General features: G+C 49.1%; 1 long non-coding RNA gene and 1 pseudogene across 1 annotated transcript; one reads left to right on the plus strand and one right to left on the minus strand.

Annotated features, from left to right (window-relative positions):
• Nucleotides 1-5985: 5985 nt before the first annotated feature.
• Nucleotides 5986-7358, plus strand: LOC139831402 (protein FAR1-RELATED SEQUENCE 5-like; annotated as a pseudogene).
• A 1130-nt stretch (nucleotides 7359-8488) lies between these two features.
• LOC127303247 (uncharacterized) lies at nucleotides 8489-9402 on the minus strand. The gene is made up of 3 exons (XR_011745886.1): nucleotides 9088-9402; nucleotides 8866-8994; nucleotides 8489-8789 (listed from the first exon to the last, which is right to left on the minus strand). It is a non-coding gene; the product is annotated as an uncharacterized lncRNA (long non-coding RNA).
• Between the last annotated feature and the right edge of the window lie 13537 nt (nucleotides 9403-22939).

Here is a 22939-nt window from a genome sequence, read left to right on the forward strand (position 1 = left end):
CAATTTATCTGACCAATGTTTAATTAGGAATGGCTTGCTTCTCTGTCCTCCACATCGATCTACAAATAGAAAGAGAGAAGAAAGAACAAACGATATTCTACAACAGCTGTAAAAGTAGGCAACTAAAAGGCAAGAACTAAAAATTTCGGTAACTCTCTGTGTGTACATTGCATCTAGCAAGTAACTACATGATCCACTTTAATACGATACTTTATTTCCAGAGCAGGCGACTAGCGTAGAACACCAAAATTGTCTAATATACGTGCAGACCTGATTCAACAATCAACACTTTCATTATTTCTATTTCAGATCCAAGATACAATTGATCTTTACTGGACTGAGATAAACACTACCTCCACCTGTCCACCAGCGATCTTATCTTGTGTCTAGAGCAAGGTGATGAGTTCCTTGAGGATTAAAAACTAGAATCGATCCAACCTAGTCTTGTTACTGCTCTGTTACACATACCTTCAGGTGTAGTTCGGCTTGGAGGAGCAGTGGAAGATGCCGTACAGAAGGTGCAGGGCAGCGGCGTCCTCGCTTCGGGCAGCGGCGTCCTCGTGCAGCGGCGTCCTCTCGTCGGGTGAAGAGGAGGTGCGGCGTTGGGATGCAGGGCGGGGCATAGGTTCGGGATGCAGGTCAGCGTTCCCCGGAGGCGGCGTTGGAGATGCAGGGCGGAATCCTCGAGAGACGGCGTGGAGGGGCTGGCGTGGGCGGCGGCGTTTGGGACGGGGATCGGGACGGCCAGCGCGGTGTCTTGGGACGGGGCGCAGGGCGATCGGCGACCCGCGCGGATGAGCGATCTGGAGCAGGGTGACTGCGGTGGAGGCAGTTGGGGATTTGGAGGGCTTGGCCGCTCGGGTAGTGACCTGATTTTTGGCTAAGTTTTTTGCTTAATCCCCGTTGAGGAAGCACGCGGGTAAGCCGGCCAGGAGATGAGCCGCATGCGGGTCGGCCCAGAAATAGAGCGCGGGTGAAAAGAATAGAGCGCACAGTGACAGGCAATTATAGAAGCCTGTCACAAACGTTTCCCCCCTTCCAGCTGGCCTCTTAAAAAAATACTAGTGACACTCTCTTTTAAATGCCTGTCACTACTATTGTGTACTAGTGACAGTCGTATTTGTGCCTGTCACTGGTATAGTTACTAGTGACAGTTAAAATTTTGCCTGTCACTAACCACATGGAGGCTATAAGCCTTTCTGTAGTAGTGGGCCCAATCGTGAGTAGGATGATCCGATTATGCGGTGAAAACCCTAAATCGTCGTAGATCGTATTAGCTTTATCTTGATCAAGCAGGACCACCATATATTCGTGCACCTCGTACGAATCATGGGTGGATCGGCTCCTTGAGCCGATCCACAGGATAACCTGAGAGCCGATCGAGGCTCGTATTTAATGTTTACGTGTATGCCATGCAGGAAACTAAGCGAGGCATCTCCATCACCTTCCTGACCAGGTATAGGTCAGGTGGCACGCCCTTGCATCAGCATCGGACGTGTGTACCAGAGGCTTTGCGGGCCGTCGCTCGGAGGGACCAGGGCCATCCGCAGCCCTAAGTTGTTCCCGGCTCTACTGTGTTGCCCGTCGCTGCTCGCCGGTGGGTTTTGACCGCAACAATTGCAGATTTCCGCCATTGAGGAAGATCCTCACATGACGGAACCAGTCGGTGAAGTTGCTACCATTGCTTTTAAGCTTTTCTTTCTCTAGGAACTGGTTAAAATTGATTGATGGGGACGCCATGATCTACAACATATATTTGCAATAGTTTAGACTAAGTTTATGATAAATTGAGTTCAAATTTTAATTCAAAAAAATTAAAAACTAGGTGAACTCCCACTCAAAACAATATCCCTCGTATTGTCTTAGTGACCACACAAACCAAATCCACCACACCAAGTCCGATCATCACGAGACAAGATGTAATTTCAATGGCGAACACTCATAGTGTTCATCGTATCAATTATATGACTCATGCTCTACCTTTCGGTATCCCGTGTTCCGAGACCATGTCTGTACATGCTAGGCTCGTCAAGGCAACCTTAGTATCCGCGTGTGCAAATCTGGCTTGCACCCGTTGTATGCACAAGTAGAATCTATCACACCCAATCATCACGTGATGCTTCGAAACGACAAGTCTTAGCAACGGTGCTACTAAGGATGAACACTTTATTATCTTGATATTTAGTGAGAGGGATCATCTTATAATGCTACCGTCGCGATCTAAGCAAAATAAGATGCATAAAAGGATTAACATCACATGCAATTCATATGTGATATGATATGGCCCCTTTGTCTTTGCGCCTTTGATCTTTATCTCCAAAGCACGGACATGATCTCCATCATCAACGAGCATGATCTCCATCATCGTCGGCGTAGCGTCAAGGTCCATGGCGTCGTCTTCATGATTGTACTCCCATGTAGCAACTATTACAACTTCTTTGAAATACTACTCAACATGAAATTTAAAGACAACCATAAGGCTCCTGCCGGTTGCCACAATACAATAATGATCATCTCATACATATTCATCATCACATTATGGCCATATCACATCACCAAACCCTGCAAAAACAAGTTAGACGGTTCTAATTTGGTTTGCATATTTTACGTGGTTTAGGGTTTTCGCATAAGATCCAATCTACCTACGAACATGAACCACAACGGTGATACTAGTGTTGTCAATAGAAAGAGTAACTTGGATCTTCACTATAGTAGGAGAGACAGACACCCGCAAAGCCACTTACGCAATACAAGTTGCATGTCGAGCGTGGAGCAAATCTCATGAACGCGGTCATGTAAAGTTAGCCCGAGCCGCTTCATCCCACTATGCCACAAAGATGCAAAGTACTCGAACTAAAGACAACAAAGCATCAACGCCCACAAAATAATTGTGTTCTACTCGTGCAACCAATCTATGCATAGACACGGCTCTGATACCACTGATGGGATTCGTAGCATAGAAAACAAAAATTTTCCTACCGCAAGAAAGAAAACACAAGCCAAGATCTAATCACGGTAGCAACGAGGAGATGAAGAGACTAACCCTCGAAGATCGCAAAGCTTAAAGAGATTAGATCTCGGGGTGGATGTAGTCGATCACTTGCCGCTTGCAAAAGCGCGTAGAAGATCTTGACGGTGCCACAATCGGGCAGCACCTACGTACTCGGTCACACGTACGGTGTTGATGAAGACGACGTCCTCCTCCCCGTTCCAGCGGGCAGCGGAAGTAGTAGATCCTCCTCGGAATCCCGGCAGCACGACAGCGTGGTGGCGGTGGTGATGGAGAACTCCGGCAGGGCTTCGCCTATGCGCTGCGGGAGTTGTATGTGGAGGAGGAGGGGGCTAGGGTTTGGGGAGAGGGGGCTTTGGGCGCCGGCCTCAAGGGGGGTTATGGTGGTGCGGCCAAGGTGTGGCCGACCCCTCCCCTATGCCCCTCATTATATAGGTGGAAGCCCAAGAGTTGTAGTCCAAGTCTCCGAATAAGACCCCAACACCAAAACCTACCTTTGGTGGGAAACCTACTCAAGATGGGAGTCCCACTCAAGGTGGGATTCCCACCTTTCCTTGAGGGAGGGTGGCCGGCCACCTCAGGTGGAGCCCACCTGGGACTCCTCCCCTTAGGGTTGGCCGGCCAAGCTTGTGGAGTCCCTCCGGGACTCCACCTTCCATAGTGCTTTTCTTTCGGACTTTTCTAGAACCTTCTAGAACCTTCCATAAATGCACCGGATCATTTTCAAACTTATAAAATGACTTCCTATATATGAATCTTATTCTCCGGACCATTCTGGAACTCCTCGTGATGTCCTGGATCCCATCCGAGACTCCGAACAAAACTCCGAACTCCATTCCATATTCCATATCTACTCAAACGATATCAAACCTTAAGTGTGTCACCCTACGGTTCGCGAACTATGCAGACATGGTTGAGACTTCTCTCCGACCAATAACCAATAGCGGGATCTGGAGATCCATAATTGCTCCCACATATTCAATGATGACTTAGTGATCGAATGAACCATTTACATACGATACCGATTCCCTTTGTCACGCGATATTTTACTTGTTCGAGGTTTGATCATCGGTATCTCTATACCTCGTTCAACCTCGTCTCCTGACAAGTACTCTTTACTCGTATCGTGGTATGTAGTCTCTTATGAACAATTCATATGTTTGCAAACTAATTAGACGACATTTCATCGAGAGGGCCCAGAGTATATCTATCCGTCATCGGGATGGACAAATCTCACTGTTGATCCATATGCCTCAACTCATACTTTCCGGATACCTAATCCCACCTTTATAACCACCCATTTACGCAGTGGCGTTTGATGTAATCAAAGTACCCTTCCGGCATAAGTGATTTACATGATCTCATGGTCGAAAGGACTAGGTAACTATGTATCGAAAGCTTATAGCAAATGAACTTAATGACGTGATCTTATGCTACGCTTATTTGGGCGTGTCCATTACATCATTCACATAATGACATAATCTTGTTATTAATAACATCCAATGTTCATGATCACGAAACTATGATCATCTATTAATCAACAAGCTAGTTATACAAGAGGCTTACTAGGGACTCCTTGTTGTTTACATAACACACATGTATCAATGTTTCGGTTAATACAATTATAGCATGGTATATAAACATTTATCATAAACACAAAAATATATAATAACCAATTTATTATTGCCTCTTGGGCATATCTCCAACACATAGATGATGCCACCTCAGTTTTTCTGCCATGTCATCAATTGGTGGCACAATCCGTTTCATTTTCTCTTCGCATACTTTCCATGCATGTGTCCTCTTCTCTTCCCCTCCACCAGCACATCATTAATTGTATTGCGTCCTCTCGCCTTCACATTCTGATTTGTAACAGCAGCAGTCTGTATATCTACTCGCTTCTATTTCTTCACCAGATGAAGGCCGAGCGTGGTACCTTGCTACCCTGGATGAAGACTGACGGTGCTGATTCCGCAGTCATTTTCCTGCGGCGCACGTCGCTAATGCTTTATGCCTGCAGTTGTAATGGTCAAGGTGATGGGGATATCTCGCCTATTGAATCATAGCAGAGCAGTCATCAAGGAATCATCCGCTGCTGCCGGCCGGCTGGCGAGCCCCCTACATCCATTGCTCCAGTACCTCGCCTCCAGGTGGCTTTGGCTAGCTTGCACGGTGAATTCGATCCCTCCTCAAGCTGTGGAACGAGATCCTCTGACGTAGAGGAAACTACTGCAGAGGGACGTCGCCGCTTCTCGTTCGTTCGTTCGCATCAAACGGTGGCATCTCCAACCCATGAAAACGGATCTCCAACCCATGAAACGGACAGCACAATCGGCCCAAAGCCCAGTCCAACAAATGATTTTCCAGAAACTCAGGGCCGTGTCGCGCTCCAGCACAGAAAAGACGCCACAACGAAGTTAAAGGCGCTAGAATCAGCCATGGGAATAAAAATCACGAGAAAAACGGATCACAAGAACCTGGAACGGGAGTTGCTTTGCTTCTCATTCATAGGTAAATTGTCAGTAGCCAGGATTTCTGTGTTTCCCATCTTGACTAAATCAAACTCTCACATTGAGATTTGTTTAGAACTTGATCAATTTTCACCAGAACCTGGACCAGACGCTGCTTCACCTGTCATTTTCAGGTAAATTCACACTTTCCTGGATTTCTCTGTTTATCACCTTGAATAAATCGAACTCTCAGCTTGAGATTTCTTTAGAACTTGATCAACTTCGTGTTTCTCATGGAAGTACTTGGCTGAACTTCATCAGGCAACCTGTTTGCCAATGGAAGAACAAACTGAGAAAGAAACAAAGATGGCACATGAGATCAACACATCAGATCATGGTCCCGATTTTAATCGGTAATTGCATTATCCCAAGTACTTTGCAATGAGATGTCACATACTTCAGTAATCGTCTGTAGTTTTTCATACCCCTAAGTAATACTTATTCTGTTTTTTACATTCCAGAGTTGTATTGCCTAGTTTGGTACCTCGGATGGGTATGGAGTTTAGAAATTCAGATGAGGCTTGGGCACTTTGGCTGAGCTACAGTGGGAAGAAAGGCTTCGAGGCCAGGAAAAGGTATACAAACAAAAGGTCATCCGATGGCATGGTTACATCATGTAAATTTGTTTGTGCGAATGAGGGTCTTCGATCAGAAGACAAGAGGGATTATTTAACAAAGTTCCCTCGAGCTGAAACTAGAACCAATTGTCAAGTCCACATGAATGTTAAAATGGACCGAACAAAGGGAACCCTCAAAGTGTCTGAGCTGGTTTTGGAACACAATCACACACTACACCTGCTAGCAACTTTACACCTAATGGCGTCACAAAGGAAAATTTCGGAGTTACAAGCTTTTGAAATTGGAATGGCAGATGATGCAGGTATTAGGCCAAAAGCTGCACATGAGTTGGCAAGTCGCAAAGTTGGTGGACAACCCAATCTTAGCTATGCCCTCCGTGATCACAAGAATTATTTGCGGACCAAACGCCAAAGAGAAATGGCATATGGCCAAGCTGGTAGCATGCTTAAGTATTTTCAAGACAAGATTGCTGAAAACCCATCATTCCAATATGCATTGGAAATGGATTGTGAAGAACAAATAGCAAATATATTTTGGTTTGATGCTAAAATGATCATGGACTATGCACATTTTGGTGATGTTGTTAGTTTTGACTCTACTTTTGAAACGAACAAGGAGAGCAGACCCTTTGGTGTTTTTGTCGGGTTCAATCACTTTAGAGAAACTGTGGTGTTTGGTGCTTCCCTCATGTATGATGAAACCTTTGCATCCTTCAAGTGATTGTTCGAGGCCTTTCTAAATGCTCATAAAGGAAAGTATCCTAAAACGTTCTATACAGATCAAGATGCTGCGATGGGAAAGGCAGTTGGAGAAGTGTTTGCGGAAGCATGGCATGGATTATGCACCTTTCACATAATGCAAAATGCTGCCAAGCATCTACATGAAGAGAAGGATGAAGAGAAGAAAAAGGACAAGAAAAAGGAGAAGAAGAAGAAGAAAGAGAAAAATAAAGACAACAAAAGAGATGAGAATGAAGAAACAAGTATTCTATCAGATTTTAGCGCGTGCATGTTTGAGTACGAAGACATGGCAGAATTTGAACAAAAGTTTGACCTTATGAGGAAAAAGGTGAGCAAACAACTTGGTTGGATAGCATATATAAGCTAAAAGAAAAATGGGCTGAATGTTATATGAAGGATGTCTTCACATTGGGAATGAGAAGTACACAATTGAGTGAGAGTTTGAACAATGACATGAAAATCCATTTTAAATCTGATTTTGATATCATTCGGTTCTTTAAGAATTTTGAAAGGGTGGTGCAAGGAAAAATTTGGAGCTTGGAGTGTCGGCGAGCGTACATCTATCTAGCCTGATAAAGTGATGATTGATCCGCCCTCTCAACATGTATTCTTGCTGACCAGCAATCATCACTTTCTCTCGGTCATGTACTTATATATGTTATCGCCAAAAAACAATACTCAGGTATGTAATTCTGTAATCATTTCCCTGAAAAATAATTCTCTAATCTTGCTTCAGTGGTACTAAATAAAATAATGGCTTGATCTTTGCCATCCACCTCCATTTTCTTTCAAGCTTAACTATATTATTCTTCACCTGTTGTTTGCAGCAGGCATATGTCACAGATATAGGCTAATGAAATACACACACAAGGATGAGTGATGTCGCATGGCCCTAGAGCACACTAGGACCATTGATATATCGCATGGCCCTGGAGCCACTACGGGAACCAGCCGAGGGGCCGACGGCCGGCGGCCGTCGGCACAGCATCACCTGCCGTCGGCCCACGTCTGTGCCGACGGCCGCCGTCGGCACACCGCCGTCGGCACAATATCGCCTCGGCACAGACTGGCTCGCCGTCGGCCCAGCCTTTGCCGTCGGCACAGACTCCAGCCCGACGGTCAAACGACGCCGTCGGCACAGTAGCCGTCGGCACAGTCAACGTGGGGCCCGCGGAGCGTCTAACGGCCGTTAGGTCAGAAAGGTACTGTGCCGACGGCCAAGCCGTCGGCCCAGACACTGCCATCGGATGACCAGCGGCCGCCACGCGTCCACGCCCCTGCTGTTGTGCCGACGGCCAAGCCGTCGGCCCATCAACTGCCATCGGACGACCACGGGCTGCCACGCGTCCACGCCCCTGCTCCTGTGCCGACGGCCAAGCCGTCGGCCCAGGTCCTTCGGCCCAGACGCGCTGCCGCCCGCTCCGCGCTGCCGCTGGGCGCAACCTTCCTGTGCCGACGGCATACAGCCCCTGCCATTTGGCACGTCCAGGGGGCTGTGCCGACGGCGACCATACCATTTGGTTTCCCGCTGCATTTCCTGGCCCAGCACAGCACGCACAGCATATATAGCAGTAATATACATTCAAATGCATCACAAATGTTGCACAGCACATAATCATCATCAAATGTAGCAACAACATCATCGTGATACAAATATGTGTCATGTAGCACACACAATCATCATACATCGTCGACACATGGCACACACGATCGACGCACACCCGCTAGACACCTAGCTAAGGGAAACTAAGATCAGGGGGTCCAACCAAGTTCCCGACTCGTAAATTCAGGCGTCCGGCCTTTGTCGAGGTAGACCGAAGTAGAACCATGGCCTGAACCATCGCCAGCAGGTGAAAACCCTGAAGCACCGGGAGAATGGCGGCCGGGGTGCATCGGTGTGCCCTCGCGCGACGAACCAGGAGAGGGTCGGTTCCGCGAACTTCCCGTGCCCTACATGTTTGACAAGAGTTAGCATCTTACACATGGGAAAGGAAAGCGGTGAGAACTGGTTAGGCACAGGACTTACCGGAGTCCGTGCGTAGTATGTGGCCGCGAAAGCTTCCCTCGATGGGCACACTGGAGTCGGCCCCGGCCTAGCTGGCTCCTCGGCCGGAAGTGCGATCCTCTCTCCAGTCAGGAAGAACGTCCTGACCGCCTGCAAGATAGTTTAGATGTCAAGCGCCGCAGATATAAAAAAAGGGGAGGTGGGACTTGTCATGTCTTCGAACCATAAAAGATTGGAACTTACACGACTCGTCGCCTCCTGGTACTCTTCCCAAGCCGCTCTCTTGAGGTCCCACTCTGCTACAACCGTCAAATACTTCTCATAAGCGGCCGCGTAGGCGGCCTCAAAGTGAGCCTACAATTTCCAAGAAAAGGAGTCATGTCAATTTAGCCATTCAGGGATGAATGTTGGAAAGAAGATGGAAATGAGAAAACTTACATCCGTACGACGGTGTCGAGGAGGCGCGACCGGTGGGTCGCCGGTGGTGAGGGTAGACCTGATCTGCGTGAGGGTCCTCTGCGGCTTGATCACCCCACTAAGAAGCTTCGTGCGGCCATGCTCCGCGCTGCTCCCCGCCACCATAATCGCTGTCAAGTCGGTCTCCTGCTCAATAGGATCATCCACCTCCGGATGAAGACCCTTGAACACCGAGCAGTACTTGTCCAACTCCTCTTCGGCAAAGCCGAAGTACTCGGGCAGCGAGGGCTGAGGCTGGCTCAGATCGGGCTGCTTCAGCTTCATCTTCTGCCACCCTCCCACCTCGGTGAGAGGCTCCCCGAGTTCCGCCTCCTGCACAGCAAGATAAATGTTATGTGTATCAAGTAGTAATATGAGGGGAAATAAATGCAAGTTGTTCCATGTATATATGTACCTTGTGCTTCCTGTAGCGCTCGGTTGCTGCGGCTTCCCGCACTGTGTGTTCCTCCAGTGCCCCGGTTTGCCTTGTTGCGCGCGCTCTTGGCGTTGAAGTCGGCGTCTTCGCCAACCCACCTCGCTACCAAGGCCTCAAATGCGTCTTCCTTATTCTCGCACCATAGGGGCATAACCTGAAAAACCAAAACTCATTTGAAGAACACATAATGCAATCCCAACTATGCAGCAACATAGAGTCTCATTGAATATTTACTTACCTTGAAGTAATCTTCCTTTGTCAGCTGAGGATCGTCCCTGATATTGTCAGCTTTCTTGACCCTCGTGCCCTGCTCAGCCTTGAAGTGCCCGATGCAGGTATGCTTCTGATTGTACCACTGTTGCCTTGTCAACCTCTGACAAGCCCTAGTCAGTACCGCCTTCCCTTGCTCAACCATATCATCAGGCACCTTATAATGGGTCTGCAATCATGCATAAGAATAATTGTGAGAGAGACATGAGTTAGCATAGTGTGGTCATCAACTATGAAGTAAACTCGAGAAGCATGCTTTACCCAAAACTTGGTGTACACGGCGTCAGAAGCTGTCCCAAAGCCCGGGCAAGGAGCTGCCTCATAGTCCGCCCAAGTCTCGGCTAGCTTCTTCTCGCCGCCGGGGACCGGAGTGTAAAAGCCCGGCCAGTCTTGCCTAATAAGAGCTCCAATCATGCTCGACGGTGGCGAACCCCCTTGTCATATGTCCAATTGCTGCACAATAATCAAAACATTAGTATGCCAATCAGTTATGCACAATAATGAAAACATTAGTACATAGCAAAATGAATCTAAATGTTCAAAATTAAACTTACTCTTTTTCGTTCGGGATGATGAGGGCTTTCGCATCCTGGCTAGTAGGCTCCCTCCTCTCATCAGGGACTTGCGCTTCACCACGAATGCGCAACTTCTTCGGCGCCATCTCCCTCTCCACCTCCTCGTCCTGCCCCTCCACCTCCATCTCCACCTCCATCTCCACCTCCATCTCCCCCTCAGTAGACTGTGTGTGAGCGGACTGGGAAGCCACGTCGCCGAGCGAGAGGGTATGTCACCAAGGAAAGGTCCACCTCCACCTCGTCCTCATCCTCCACCTCCACCTCGTCCTCGTCCTCCACCTCCGCCTCCGCCTCGTCCTCCAGCTCGTCCTCCACCTCCACCTCGTCCTCCACCTCCACCACGTCCTCCACCTCCACCTACACCTCCACCTCCAACTCCACCCGTGTCATCGTCCGCGTAACGCGAGCTGGCACGCGTTGGTCTTCCACTTCTAGTGGTCCCGGTGAACTTCTGTTGGGTCATACTCTTCAAAATGGAGTTCATGGATTGCTTGCTTCCGCTCATATTGATCAATCACCTGCATTGACAAAGAGTAAACAAGTAAGCATTCATGCCTTAATAAATGTAGACACTAAGCAAAAAATAGATACTAAGCATAAGAAGCATATTGAAAAATAGATACTAAGCATAAGAAGCATATTGAAAAATAGATACTAAGCATAAGAAGCATATTGAAAAATAGATACTAAGCATAAGAAGCATATTGAAAAATAAATACTAAGTATAAGAAGCATATGGAAAAATAGATACTAAGCATAAAGGCATAAAGGACCCTCACCTCGAATCATCACTATCATAATGAGGCATTGGGTTCTCATAACGAGGCATTGGGTTCTCATTTTCACTATCACTATCAGTATCATGTGAGTATTGAGGTTGGGTGGGAATGTCCGGTGGAGGCTCATCATTGAACCCATTGCCCTCATGTAACTTGGTGAGCATTTGTATGTCCTTTAGGTCCACCACTGTTTCACCATGAAGATGTGCCTCGTTCTGGAGGTCCTCAAGACCAATTTCTATTTCGAAATCCCCAAAGTTCTCTTGCTCTTGATAAAAAATTCCCTCGTATGTTACAGGGTCAATGTTGTTGTAATCCTCGTCGGAGGGCATGGGTAGCTTACCATGTGGTGATACCTTGAACACGACTTCCCAGCCTTTGAGGTACTCCTTTTGACATGGGTAGGGCAAATAATAAACTTGCTTGGCTTGGTGAGCCACAACAAAGACATCGGCTCCGCTATAGCAGGTTGAAGGCCTAACTTCCACTAACCCAATGGAAGGAGTGCTTCTCTGTCCAACTTGTGGGTCGAACCAGTGGCATTTGAACACAACGAGATTGAGTTGTATGTTTGTCCTATTGAATGTCAGCTCATATACATTCTCTAACCTTCCGTAGTATTCTATGTCATCGGATCCTTTGGTGAAGACCCCAGTATTTATAGTTTTTGGGTTAGGCCGATTCTTCTGGTGATACTCTGTATGGAAGCGATACCCATTCACATCGTACTTCTCATACATTGAGATTCTACGGTTGCAACCCCCGGGAAACACATCTCAGCTCATCCGTCATCTCAACGTTGGGATCACCTCCCTACAAATTCAGTTCAAATTGTTTCTTTGCATTAGTTACGTGTAATAAGAGGGACAAGTCACGGATTGCAAAAGTATTGGCTAAAAGGGACTTGTTAGAAATTACTTTTTCGTAGAACCAATCCAGGAATTTTTTCTTTCCGGGACGACTCTCTTTCAAAAGAATCTCCATCTCCGCATCAGAGGGATCCGTCGATCCCGTCCAATATTCATCCTTGTATTGGCTAAAAGGGAGAAAAAACGTATTAGACCAAAATCGAGTTACTAATAGCAAAGTAATTTGTTCACCATTTTACCTTATGAATTTGAGCACTTCTTGCATGTTCGTAACCACATAAAACATTATGCAATCTTTCTCTTCCTTTGTCAAGATGCCCTTTTTAGAGGCACCAGCCTTGCCACCATGACATTTGAAGAGGAGGAGCTTGGGGTCATGCTTGGGCTCGTCGATATTGTACCGAGATATCGGGTTATGCATAGTGGGAACATCATCCGCATAGTACGTTGTCGTGGCGTCTGCCATCTCCCGGAGGATAGTTGCCTCAGCTATGCATGCTTCAATCTTATTTTTGTTGCCACATTTGTTTCGAATATACTTGAACTCTCTCTCAATACAAAACTGCCAACGATACTGCACCGGTCCACCCAAGAGTGCCTCGTTCGCAAGATGCACAATGAGATGTAACATCGGAGTAAAGAAACCTGGTGGAAAGATCATCTCTAACTTGCATAACAACTCCGGCACTTGATCATGCAACTTCGCAATCACCGACTCACATATCTGCTTAGCACAGACCGTGCGGAAGAAATGGCTCAACTCCGCAAGCACTCGCCAGACATGCTCGGGGAGATACCCTCGAACCATCACCGGCATCAGTCGCTCAATCCATATATGATAGTCGTGACTCTTGAGCCCGTTTACTTTTCCTGTTGTAAGATTGACTCCCTTACTCATATTCGAACAATAGCCATCTCGGGAACATAACGGCGTATTTCAGCCACATCATTGCCTCCTTCTTGGAGACTATCAAGCACATAGTTGGCATGCGGCTTGACCCAATTTTTTCTATTGCCCTCGGGAGGATGCATGTGTAGTCTTTGCTGTCACACGTATTCTCAACATCGACTCTAGCCTTGACATTATCCTTTGTCTTGTCGGGAATGTTCAGACGGTGTTAAAAACGGACTCCCCCACATTCTTTTCGGTGTGCATCATATCGATGTTATGGGGAAGTTCGAGATCCTTGTAATACTCGAGCTGCGTTAAGCCTGGCACGTGAGTCCGATTGTGTGTCTCACCATATCCCACATATGTTTTGCCGGGTTCTTTACTACGCCGGAGAGCACGTAGCTCACCATCAACAGTTTCACCATTGAACTTTGGTATCGTTTCTTCTTCACGCACAACTTTGCCCTTTGTGAAGTTCTTTTTGTCTCCTCTGAACCGATGCCCTCTTTTGAGGTACTTTCGATGTTTGTCAAATGCGACATATTTGCGACCCGCATTCAGCCAAATGAACTCCAATCGGTGCACACTGGGCATGGAAACCTACCAGCTGTACAATGCCCGCAAAATAGAGCGTACCCAGGTAGGTCGTGCATGGAATATTGGAACCAAACTTTCATGACAAAGTTTGTCTTCGTTGCTCGGTCGTATGTCAAGGTCCCATGGTGCCAAGAGTGGTGCAAATCATCCACAAGCGGTTGCATGAATACACTCAAATTCTTCCCCGGGTAATCAGGCCCTGGAATGATCATCGACAGGAATATGGTCTTCCTTTGCATAAGGACTCCGGGAGGGAGATTGAGCGGAATAACAAACACGGGCCAACAGCTGTACGCGGATGCTGACATACCATATGGATTGAATCCATCGGTTGCTATCGCAATTCTGACATTCCGAGCATCATTTGCCTTATCAGGGTGTTTTGCATCGAAGTTCTGCCATGCTTTACCATCAGATGGGTGCCCCATGTTTAGTCGTCCCTCCGCGTCCTTGAATCTCAACCCGTTCTTATGCCACGTCATCTGTTTGGCTGACTCCTCGGACATGTAAAGCCGTTGGATTCTTTTTATGAACGGGAGATAACGAAGAATCTTCACGGCGACTTTTGTCTGCACCTTCTCACCATTAGCTCTGGTTATCTCATGATACCTAGAGGACCCACACTTGCTACAATATTTGTCATCCGCAAACTCTTTCCAAAACAAAAGACAGTTTTTGGGACAACAATCATACTTCACATAATCCATGCTGAGCGCTTTCAACATTTTCTTTGCTGCATACATGGTTTTAGGCAGACAATGGCCTTCGGGCAACATGTTACCAACTGTTACCAAATTTTTTTCAAAGCATGCACGGGTGCTGTCGAACTGGCCTTGTCGGCTAGTACTTGCGCGATGGCATCGAGCTGAGAAATTTTTGCACCCTCGTATAGAGGCCTCTTAGCCGCAGCCATCATATCATAGGAGGCCTTTGCGGTAGGCTCGGGTTCCTCCGGTTCTGGCGGTTCCTCCGGTTCTGGCGGTCCCTCCGGTTCTGGCGGTTCCTCCTGTTCTGGCGATTTTGGCATGTAGGCATCATGGAGATCATCTAGCAAGTATCTAATCCCATCGTCCTCATTGCCATCGATTCGCTGCCTCATCACCTCACCTCTGTCACGTTAAATGCGAGCAAAGTCGACACACGTGACGTAATCAGGCATATACCCATTCAACCAAAGATGTTTAGTCATATCATCCTTTCCGTGACGATGACGCCTCTTGCAACGAGCGCAAGGGCAACTTGGACGAACGCCTGACTTTGAACCACGCGCTAACTCCTTCACTAATAAATTGGTCTTCCATACCCACTCTTCTGTCATTTCAGTCGAACTAGCACGGCCACTGTACATCCACCCATTATCAGCCATCCTCTGCTTGATTGGGAGACAAACAACAAATAGTACCATGAAATTAAATGCATCATATTTTTATTTATTTTACCGGGCGAAACGCATGTATCAACCTACATCTCTACTAGGTGGGCTCCTAGCAGCCGCCGGATCCGTAGTTGGCTACGTTCTCCATGCTCTACCCCAGTCCAAGTCAGAATTTCGGCAGCACCTCCCCGCTGCTCTCCCGATACACGTCTCGGCAAAAAACCGAGAGGATGTGCATCCGGAGAACAACGGGGAGGCGCCACCGAAATCCTGACTCGGACCGGAGTAGAACATGGAAAACGTAGACAACTACGCATCTGCCGACTGTCCCGTAAATGCCGCAAGCGTTACGGTTGAAAATATGCCGACCACTAATGCATATTTATCCGCGTAACGCTCGCAGACGGGAAGTGACACCTAGGTTACGCAACTTTACTTGAAAAATGAATCTAGTGATGTAAAAATATGGAGGAGGTGGAGTTTTAGCTCACCCTCGGCGATGTCGGCGACCGTCTCAAATCGCGTCAAGCAGCAGGGACCCGGGGTCGTCACGCCATCGGCCTAGTTTAGACAACAACAAATTCAAATTGTTATTTTCCTATTTTCAATTTTTCATTTCTATTTGCTATTTGCTATTTTCCATCTTTGTTTCTATGTGCTATTTTCCATTTTTGTTTCTATTTGCTATTTTCAAATTGCAACAATTACTATTACTAAAATGAAAAATAAAATTGCAACAATTACTATTACCTAGTGGAGGAGCAGGGGAGGCGCGGGGCGGAGGCGGCCGTGGGAGGAGGGGGCTGTCGGCGGCCGGGGGAGGAGGGGGCTGTCGGCGGCCGGGGAGGAGCAGGGGCGGTGGCGTTGGAGGAGCAGGGGCGGAGGCGGCCGTGGGAGGAGGGGCAGGGGAGGCGGCCGGGGAGGAGAGGCGAGGAGGCGGCCGGGAGGAGTGGCAGGGGAGGCGGGGGCAGGGAGGCGGCGGGGAGGGGCGGCAGGAGTCGCGGCGGCGGGAGGAGCGGGGAGGAGCGGCGGCGGCCGGGGAGGAGCGGCGGCGGGGAGGAGCGGCGGCCGGGAGGAGCGGGCGGCGGGGAGGAGCGGCGGCGGGGAGGAGCGGCGGCGGCCGGGAGGAGCGGCGGCGGGGAGAGCGGCGGCGGAGAGGAAGCGGCGAGGAGCGGCGGCGGCCGGGAGGAGCGGCGGCGGGCAGCGCGGCGGCGGCGGGGCGGGGAGGTGGAGGCGGCGCGGGTTGGGAGGAGGACGAGCGGGTGTGAAGGGCACGAGCTGGAGGGGTTAAGTCAAACCCACCTAACCCTACTTGTGCCGACGGCTAGGCCGTCGGCACACTTTTTTTTCATTTTTTTTTATTTCTATTTCTATTTCTGTTTCTATTTTTTTTCTTTCTATTTTTCTTTTTCTTTTTCTTTTTTCTTTTTTCCTTTTTATTTCTTTATTTACTTTTGCAGTGGTTGCTAGGAGCTGAGCGCGCGGGGTGGAGGAGCTGAGGGTGGCAACACATAAAATGACGCCACGCGGTTATTTTTATTTCTATTTCTTTTTTTCTTTTTATTTCTTTATTTTTCTTTTGCAGTGGTTGCTAGGACACATAAAATGACGCCACGCGGCTCCGCTCGATTTTTTGGCTCCGTTTGCTTTGCCAACTGCGCAAAACGGGGCCGCCGGGACATGCGGTATGGCCGTACCGGGCGCGCGCGTGCACCCATCCGCCAACGCGCGAAACGGAAAACATTTAGCACATAAAATGACGCGTCATAGACCTAAAACCATTTTTCCCTCCATTTATTGAGCGAAGGAAAGTGTCGCCCCAGTTCAAATCCGGTCAGTTTCCAGCGGATTCGGCGGGGCACCGCAGAAGCGGGTGGGATTCCCGGATGGCTTCGCGCGCATATGGCATGTGATAGGTGGTACGTAGGAGGTATCCTACCGCTGCGCGGAGGTCCCGCGCGATACTGAAATGCGCACCATGTAGCTGCTTCACAAAAAAAAGCCCTTCCGGCACCCCGAAAATGGAAAAACCGTCGCCCGTGGTTCGGATTGGAAATCCGCGACCGGGGCCTTGCTTCCCATCCTAAGGCCCACGCACGTGCCAAATATGGCCTCGTTCCGACAAACTATGTGGTGAAACGGGCCGTTTCCTACTCATTTCCCCTAAAAGCCATAGAACTCCGGACGAGATAGCCCTGTTCGTGAAGGGTTCTCCAAGATAATTGCCGTATCCCAGTTCCGTCTTTTGCAGTGGTTGCTAGGACACATAAAATGACGCCACGCGGCTCCGCTCGTTTTTTTGGCTCCGTTTGCTTTGCCAACTGCGCAAAACGGGGCCGCCGGGACATGCGGTATGGCCGTACCGGGCGCGCGGTTGCACCCGTCCGCCAACGCGCAAAACGGAAAACATTTAGCACATAAAATGACGCGTCATAGACCTAAAACCATTTTTCCCTCCATTTATTGAGCGAAGGAAAGTGTCGCCCCAGTTCAAATCCGGTCAGTTTCCAGCGGATTCGGCGGGGCACCGCAGGAAGCGGGTGGGATTCCCATATGGCTTCCGCGCACATATGGCATGTGATAGGTGGTACGTAGGAGGTATCCTACCGCTGCGAGGAGGTCCCGCGCGATACTGAAATGCGCACCATGTAGCTGCTTCACAAAAAAAAGCCCTTCCGGCACCCCGAAAATGGAAAAACCATCGCCCGTGGTTCAGATTGGAAATCCGTGACCGGGGCCTTGCTTCCCATCCTAAGGCCCACGCACGTGCCAAATATGGCCTCGTTCCGACAAACTATGTGGTGAAACGGGCCGTTTCCTACTCATTTCCCCTAAAAGCCATAGAACTCCGGACGAGATAGCCCTGTTCGTGAAGGGTTCTCCAAGATAATTGCCGTATCCCAGTTCCATCTTTTGCAGTGGTTGCTAGGACACATAAAATGACGCCACGCGGCTCCGCTCGATTTTTTGGCTCCGTTTGCTTTGCCAACTGCGCAAAACGGGGCCGCCGGGACATGCGGTATGGCCGTACCGGGCGCGCGGTTGCACCCGTTCGCCAACGCGCGAAACGGAAAACATTTAGCACATAAAATGACGCATCATAGACCTAAAACCATTTTTCCCTCCATTTATTGAGCGAAGGAAAGTGTCGCCCCAGTTCAAATCCGGTCAGTTTCCAGCGGATTCGGCGGGGCACCGCAGGAAGCGGGTGGGATTCCCAGATGGCTTCCGCGCGCATATGGCATGTGATAGGTGGTACGTAGGAGGTATCCTACCGCTGCGCGGAGGTCCCGCACGATACTGAAATGCGCACCATGTAGCTGCTTCACAAAAAAAAGCCCTTCCGGCACCCCGAAAATGGAAAAACCATCGCCCGTGGTTCAGATTGGAAATCCGCGACCGGGGCCTTGCTTCCCATCCTAAGGCCCACGCACGTGCCAAATATGGCCTCGTTCCGACAAACTATGTGGTGAAACGGGCCGTTTCCTACTCATTTCCCCTAAAAGCCATAGAACTCCGGACGAGATAGCCCTGTTCGTGAAGGGTTCTCCAAGATAATTGCCGTATCCCAGTTCCGTCTTTTGCAGTGGTTTCTAGGACACATAAAATGACGCCACGCGGCTCCGCTCGATTTTTTTGGCTCCGTTTGCTTTGCCAACTGCGCAAAACGGGGCCGCCGGGACATGCGGTATGGCCGTACCGGGCGCGCGGTTGCACCCGTCCGCCAACGCGCGAAACGGAAAACATTTAGCACATAAAATGACGCGTCATAGACCTAAAACCATTTTCCCCTCCATTTATTGAGCGAAGGAAAGTGTCGCCCCAGTTCAAATCCGGTCAGTTTCCAGCTGATTCGGCGGGGCACCGCAGGAAGCGGGTGGGATTCCCAGATGGCTTCCGCGCACATATGGCATGTGATAGGTGGTACGTAGGAGGTATCCTACCGCTGCGCGGAGGTCCCGCGCGATACTGAAATGCGCACCATGTAGCTGCTTCACAAAAAAAAGCCCTTTCGGCACCCCGAAAATGGAAAAACCGTCGCCCGTGGTTCAGATTGGAAATCCGCGACCGGGGCCTTGCTTCCCATCCTAAGGCCCACGCACGTGCCAAATATGGCCTCGTTCCGACAAACTATGTGGTGAAACGGGCCGTTTCCTACTCATTTCCCCTAAAAGCCATAGAACTCCGGACGAGATAGCCCTGTTCGTGAAGGGTTCTCCAAGATAATTGCCGTATCCCAGTTCCGTCTTTTGCAGTGGTTGCTAGGACACATAAAATGACGCCACGTGGCTCCGCTCGATTTTTTGGCTCCGTTTGCTTTGCCAACTGCGCAAAACGGGGCCGCCGGGACCTAAAACCATTTTTCCCTCCATTTATTGAGCGAAGGAAAGTGTCGCCCCAGTTCAAATCCGGTCAGTTTCCAGCGGATTCGGCGGGGCACCGCAGGAAGCGGGTGGGATTCCCTGATGGCTTCCGCGCGCATATGGCATGTGATAGGTGGCTTCCCTACATCACACTTGTGCACATATGCTAGGGACATATGCAAGTTTTTAAGCGGTTCCGACGCTCCGCTGATCTGTATCTTCGGAAACCCTAGGGCGGGGACCCCGCAGATCTACCCCTATAGCTTTCTCCGTGTGACGGTGTAACAATGGATTTTTTTTATTTGCTTTGGTTTGTTTAGGACATATGTACATGGGAAACCATAGGTTGGGCTTACTTTACCATAAAATAGGCTCCATTTTAGCCGTACCAGGAGTTTGCACATACAGATCCTGGATTTTCACCAAGTGCTGGCCCATGTCTGCGAAAATCGTCAACGCCGGGTACATGCAAGGTTAGCCAAACCCTACATCACACTTGTGCACATATGCTAGGGACATATGCAAGTTTTTAAGCGGTTCCGACGCTCCGCTGATCTGTATCTTCGGAAACCCTAGGGCGGGGACCCCGCAGATCTACCCCTATAGCTTTCTCCGTGTGACGGTGTAACAATGGATTTTTTTATTTGCTTTGGTTTGTTTAGGACATATGTACATGGGAAACCATAGGTTGGGCTTAATTTACCATAAAATAGGCTCCATTTTAGCCGTACCAGGAGTTTGCACATACAGATCCTGGATTTTCACCAAGTGCTGGCCCATGTCTGCGAAAATCGTCAACGCCGGTACATGCAAGGTTAGCCAAACCCTACATCACACTTGTGCACATATGCTAGGGACATATGCAAGTTTTTAAGCGGTTCCGAGGCTGCGTGTATGTGTATCTTCGGAAACCCTAGGGCGGGGACCCCGCAGATCTACCCCTATAGCTTTCTCCGTGTGACGGTGTAACAATGGATTTTTTATTTGCTTTGGTTTGTTTAGGACATATGTACATGGGAAACCATAGGTTGGGCTTACTTTACCATAAAATAGGCTCCATTTTAGCCGTACCAGGAGTTTGCACATACAGATCCTGGATTTTCACCAAGTGCTGGCCCATGTCTGCGAAAATCGTCAACGCCGGGTACATGCAAGGTTAGCCAAACCCGACATCACACTTGTGCACATATGCTAGGGACATATGCAAGTTTTTAAGCGGTTCCGACGCTCCGCTGATCTGTATCTTCGGAAACCCTAGGGCGGGGACCCCGCAGATCTACCCCTATAGCTTTCTCCGTGTGACGGTGTAACAATGGATTTTTTTATTTGCTTTGGTTTGTTTAGGACATATGTACATGGGAAACCATAGGTTGGGCTTACCAGGCGTGTCCACATACCGATCCTGGATTTTACCCCTATAGTCTATAATCTGCCTGAGTTTTGGGACCATTCCCACCCTCCGATGCTCGATTTCTGACGACACACAATAATGATACACTTAAGAACTTGAGACCCACACACGTTACAAAGCACTTAAATAACTAGACCCACACACAAACCAAAACACTTAAAGAACTAGACCACACACAAACCAAAGCACTTAAAGAACTACACCCACACACGAAGCAAAGCACTTAAAAACTACACTACTAACACACAAACCAAAACACTTAAAAAACTAAACCCACACACGAACAAAGCACTTAACACTGGGTCGACACATGACCCGTTAGACACACGGACTCGACACACACACATACTAATCAGTTCTCGAAATCTTCGTCCTCGCTAGGGGTGTCCTCTGAAGCGGTACTTGAGAGGTACGAAAACCACCGTTCATCATTTTCCCCCCATGTCGACGCCTCTCCTTTGGCGTACTCCGCGTCATATTCGGCCCTCCTCTGCCGCTTTCCCGCCCTCCTCTCTCTCATGTACGCCTGCTTCTCCTTCCAGAATGCGCGCGTGGCCGCGACGTCTCCGGGATGGTCTCTGCGCCACTGTGCCATGAACTGCTCGTCCGCCTCGGTGGTATCAATCCGCCGCTGGCCATCTCTGAACCGCTGTGCTTCACCCTCTGAGCGAAGTAGCGGCTCAGTAGAGAGACTCTCGGCTTCCGTCAGAGACCTGACCTCCGGGAAGTTCAATTCGTGGCGCGACCGGCCAAACCTCCAAGCAGCAACGTCGTATGCGCGGGCAGCAGCCTCCTTCGTGTAGAAGGTGCCGAGCCACACACGCACACCACCGGCGGAGATTTCGGACGCGAAATGGCCCGCAGCCCGCTGGCGAACGCCGATGAAGCCCGTGTTGCTACGGCGACGAGGAGCCATCTCGACGGCAGCTGAGCTCAGAGGATTCTGTGGTGTTTTTTGGATGAGAGAGTTGATGAGGAGACAAATGTTGCTGGTGATGTTAGTGTTGAGAAGACATGGCTATATATAGGACGACGAGGGCTGAAACGGCGGGAATAATTGGCGGGAGAGAATGGGCGCGAGAAGAATGGCAGGAGGGAAGGAGGGGGGAAAAATGGCGGGAACCTGTGCCGACGGCCTGGCCGTCGGCCTACATAGGAAGTGGCGCGAAAAAAATGGCGCGAATAAGGGCGGGAAGAAGGAAAATTTGGCGGGGAAGCTGTGCCGACGGCCTGGCCGTCGGCCCACATCACGCCGTTTGCCACCTGCTGACGCCGTTGTCGGTGGCTGTCTGTGGCCCCACCATATGTCCATGTGCCGACGGCTAGGCTACGTGCCGTCGGCACAGACTGGGTTTGTGCCGACGGCCAAAGTGTGCCGACGGCGGCCGTCGGCTCTGGTGGTTCTGTGCCGACGGCCAGGCTGTGCCGATGGCTACTTTGCTGGGCTGACGGCGAGCGAGGCTGTGCCGACGGCGGCCGTCGGCACAGATTCTGGCCGTCGGCACGTCGGCGGGTTCCCGTAGTGAGCACAATATTTCTTTTCTATTGTTGGATCTTATGAATGTTTATAACTCAAGACTGTCTATCCTTCAAAATACATAGATAAAGCAGGACGAAAGTATTTGGTATTTTCTCTGCCGTTTCTTCTAATGGATTATGTTGTATGATGCTGGAATTAACCTCAGCAGAACTATTGGTGTAGTTTTATTTCCACTTCCACCCAAGTTGTTATGTCATTACTTCCAATTTCAAGCCCGATGGATATATAGTCCATCGAGTTTAGTCTAGCTATTCATGGTGTTCTACCTAGATTAACCAAAGTGTATTTTGCGGGCTATGCTTTACAGTCCAAACCAGAGATTAATAAAGACATACGTTTTGAACTAACGTTTGATATTGCACTCCAGTTCAGGTAGTTGAAATACAATAATAGTTGCAGGTTATCACCTAGGAGATTTGCATTAATCTTCACTTTGTGGAATGCATGCCATCTGAATTTTGTAGGCGATCTTATAACTCAGCAATCTTCATGGAGGCTATGCTAGATACTGTCAGCATGTTTTCAGAAATT

The sequence above is a fragment of the Lolium perenne genome, chromosome 5 (assembly GCF_019359855.2).
Source record: "Lolium perenne isolate Kyuss_39 chromosome 5, Kyuss_2.0, whole genome shotgun sequence".
NCBI lineage: Eukaryota > Viridiplantae > Streptophyta > Magnoliopsida > Poales > Poaceae > Lolium > Lolium perenne.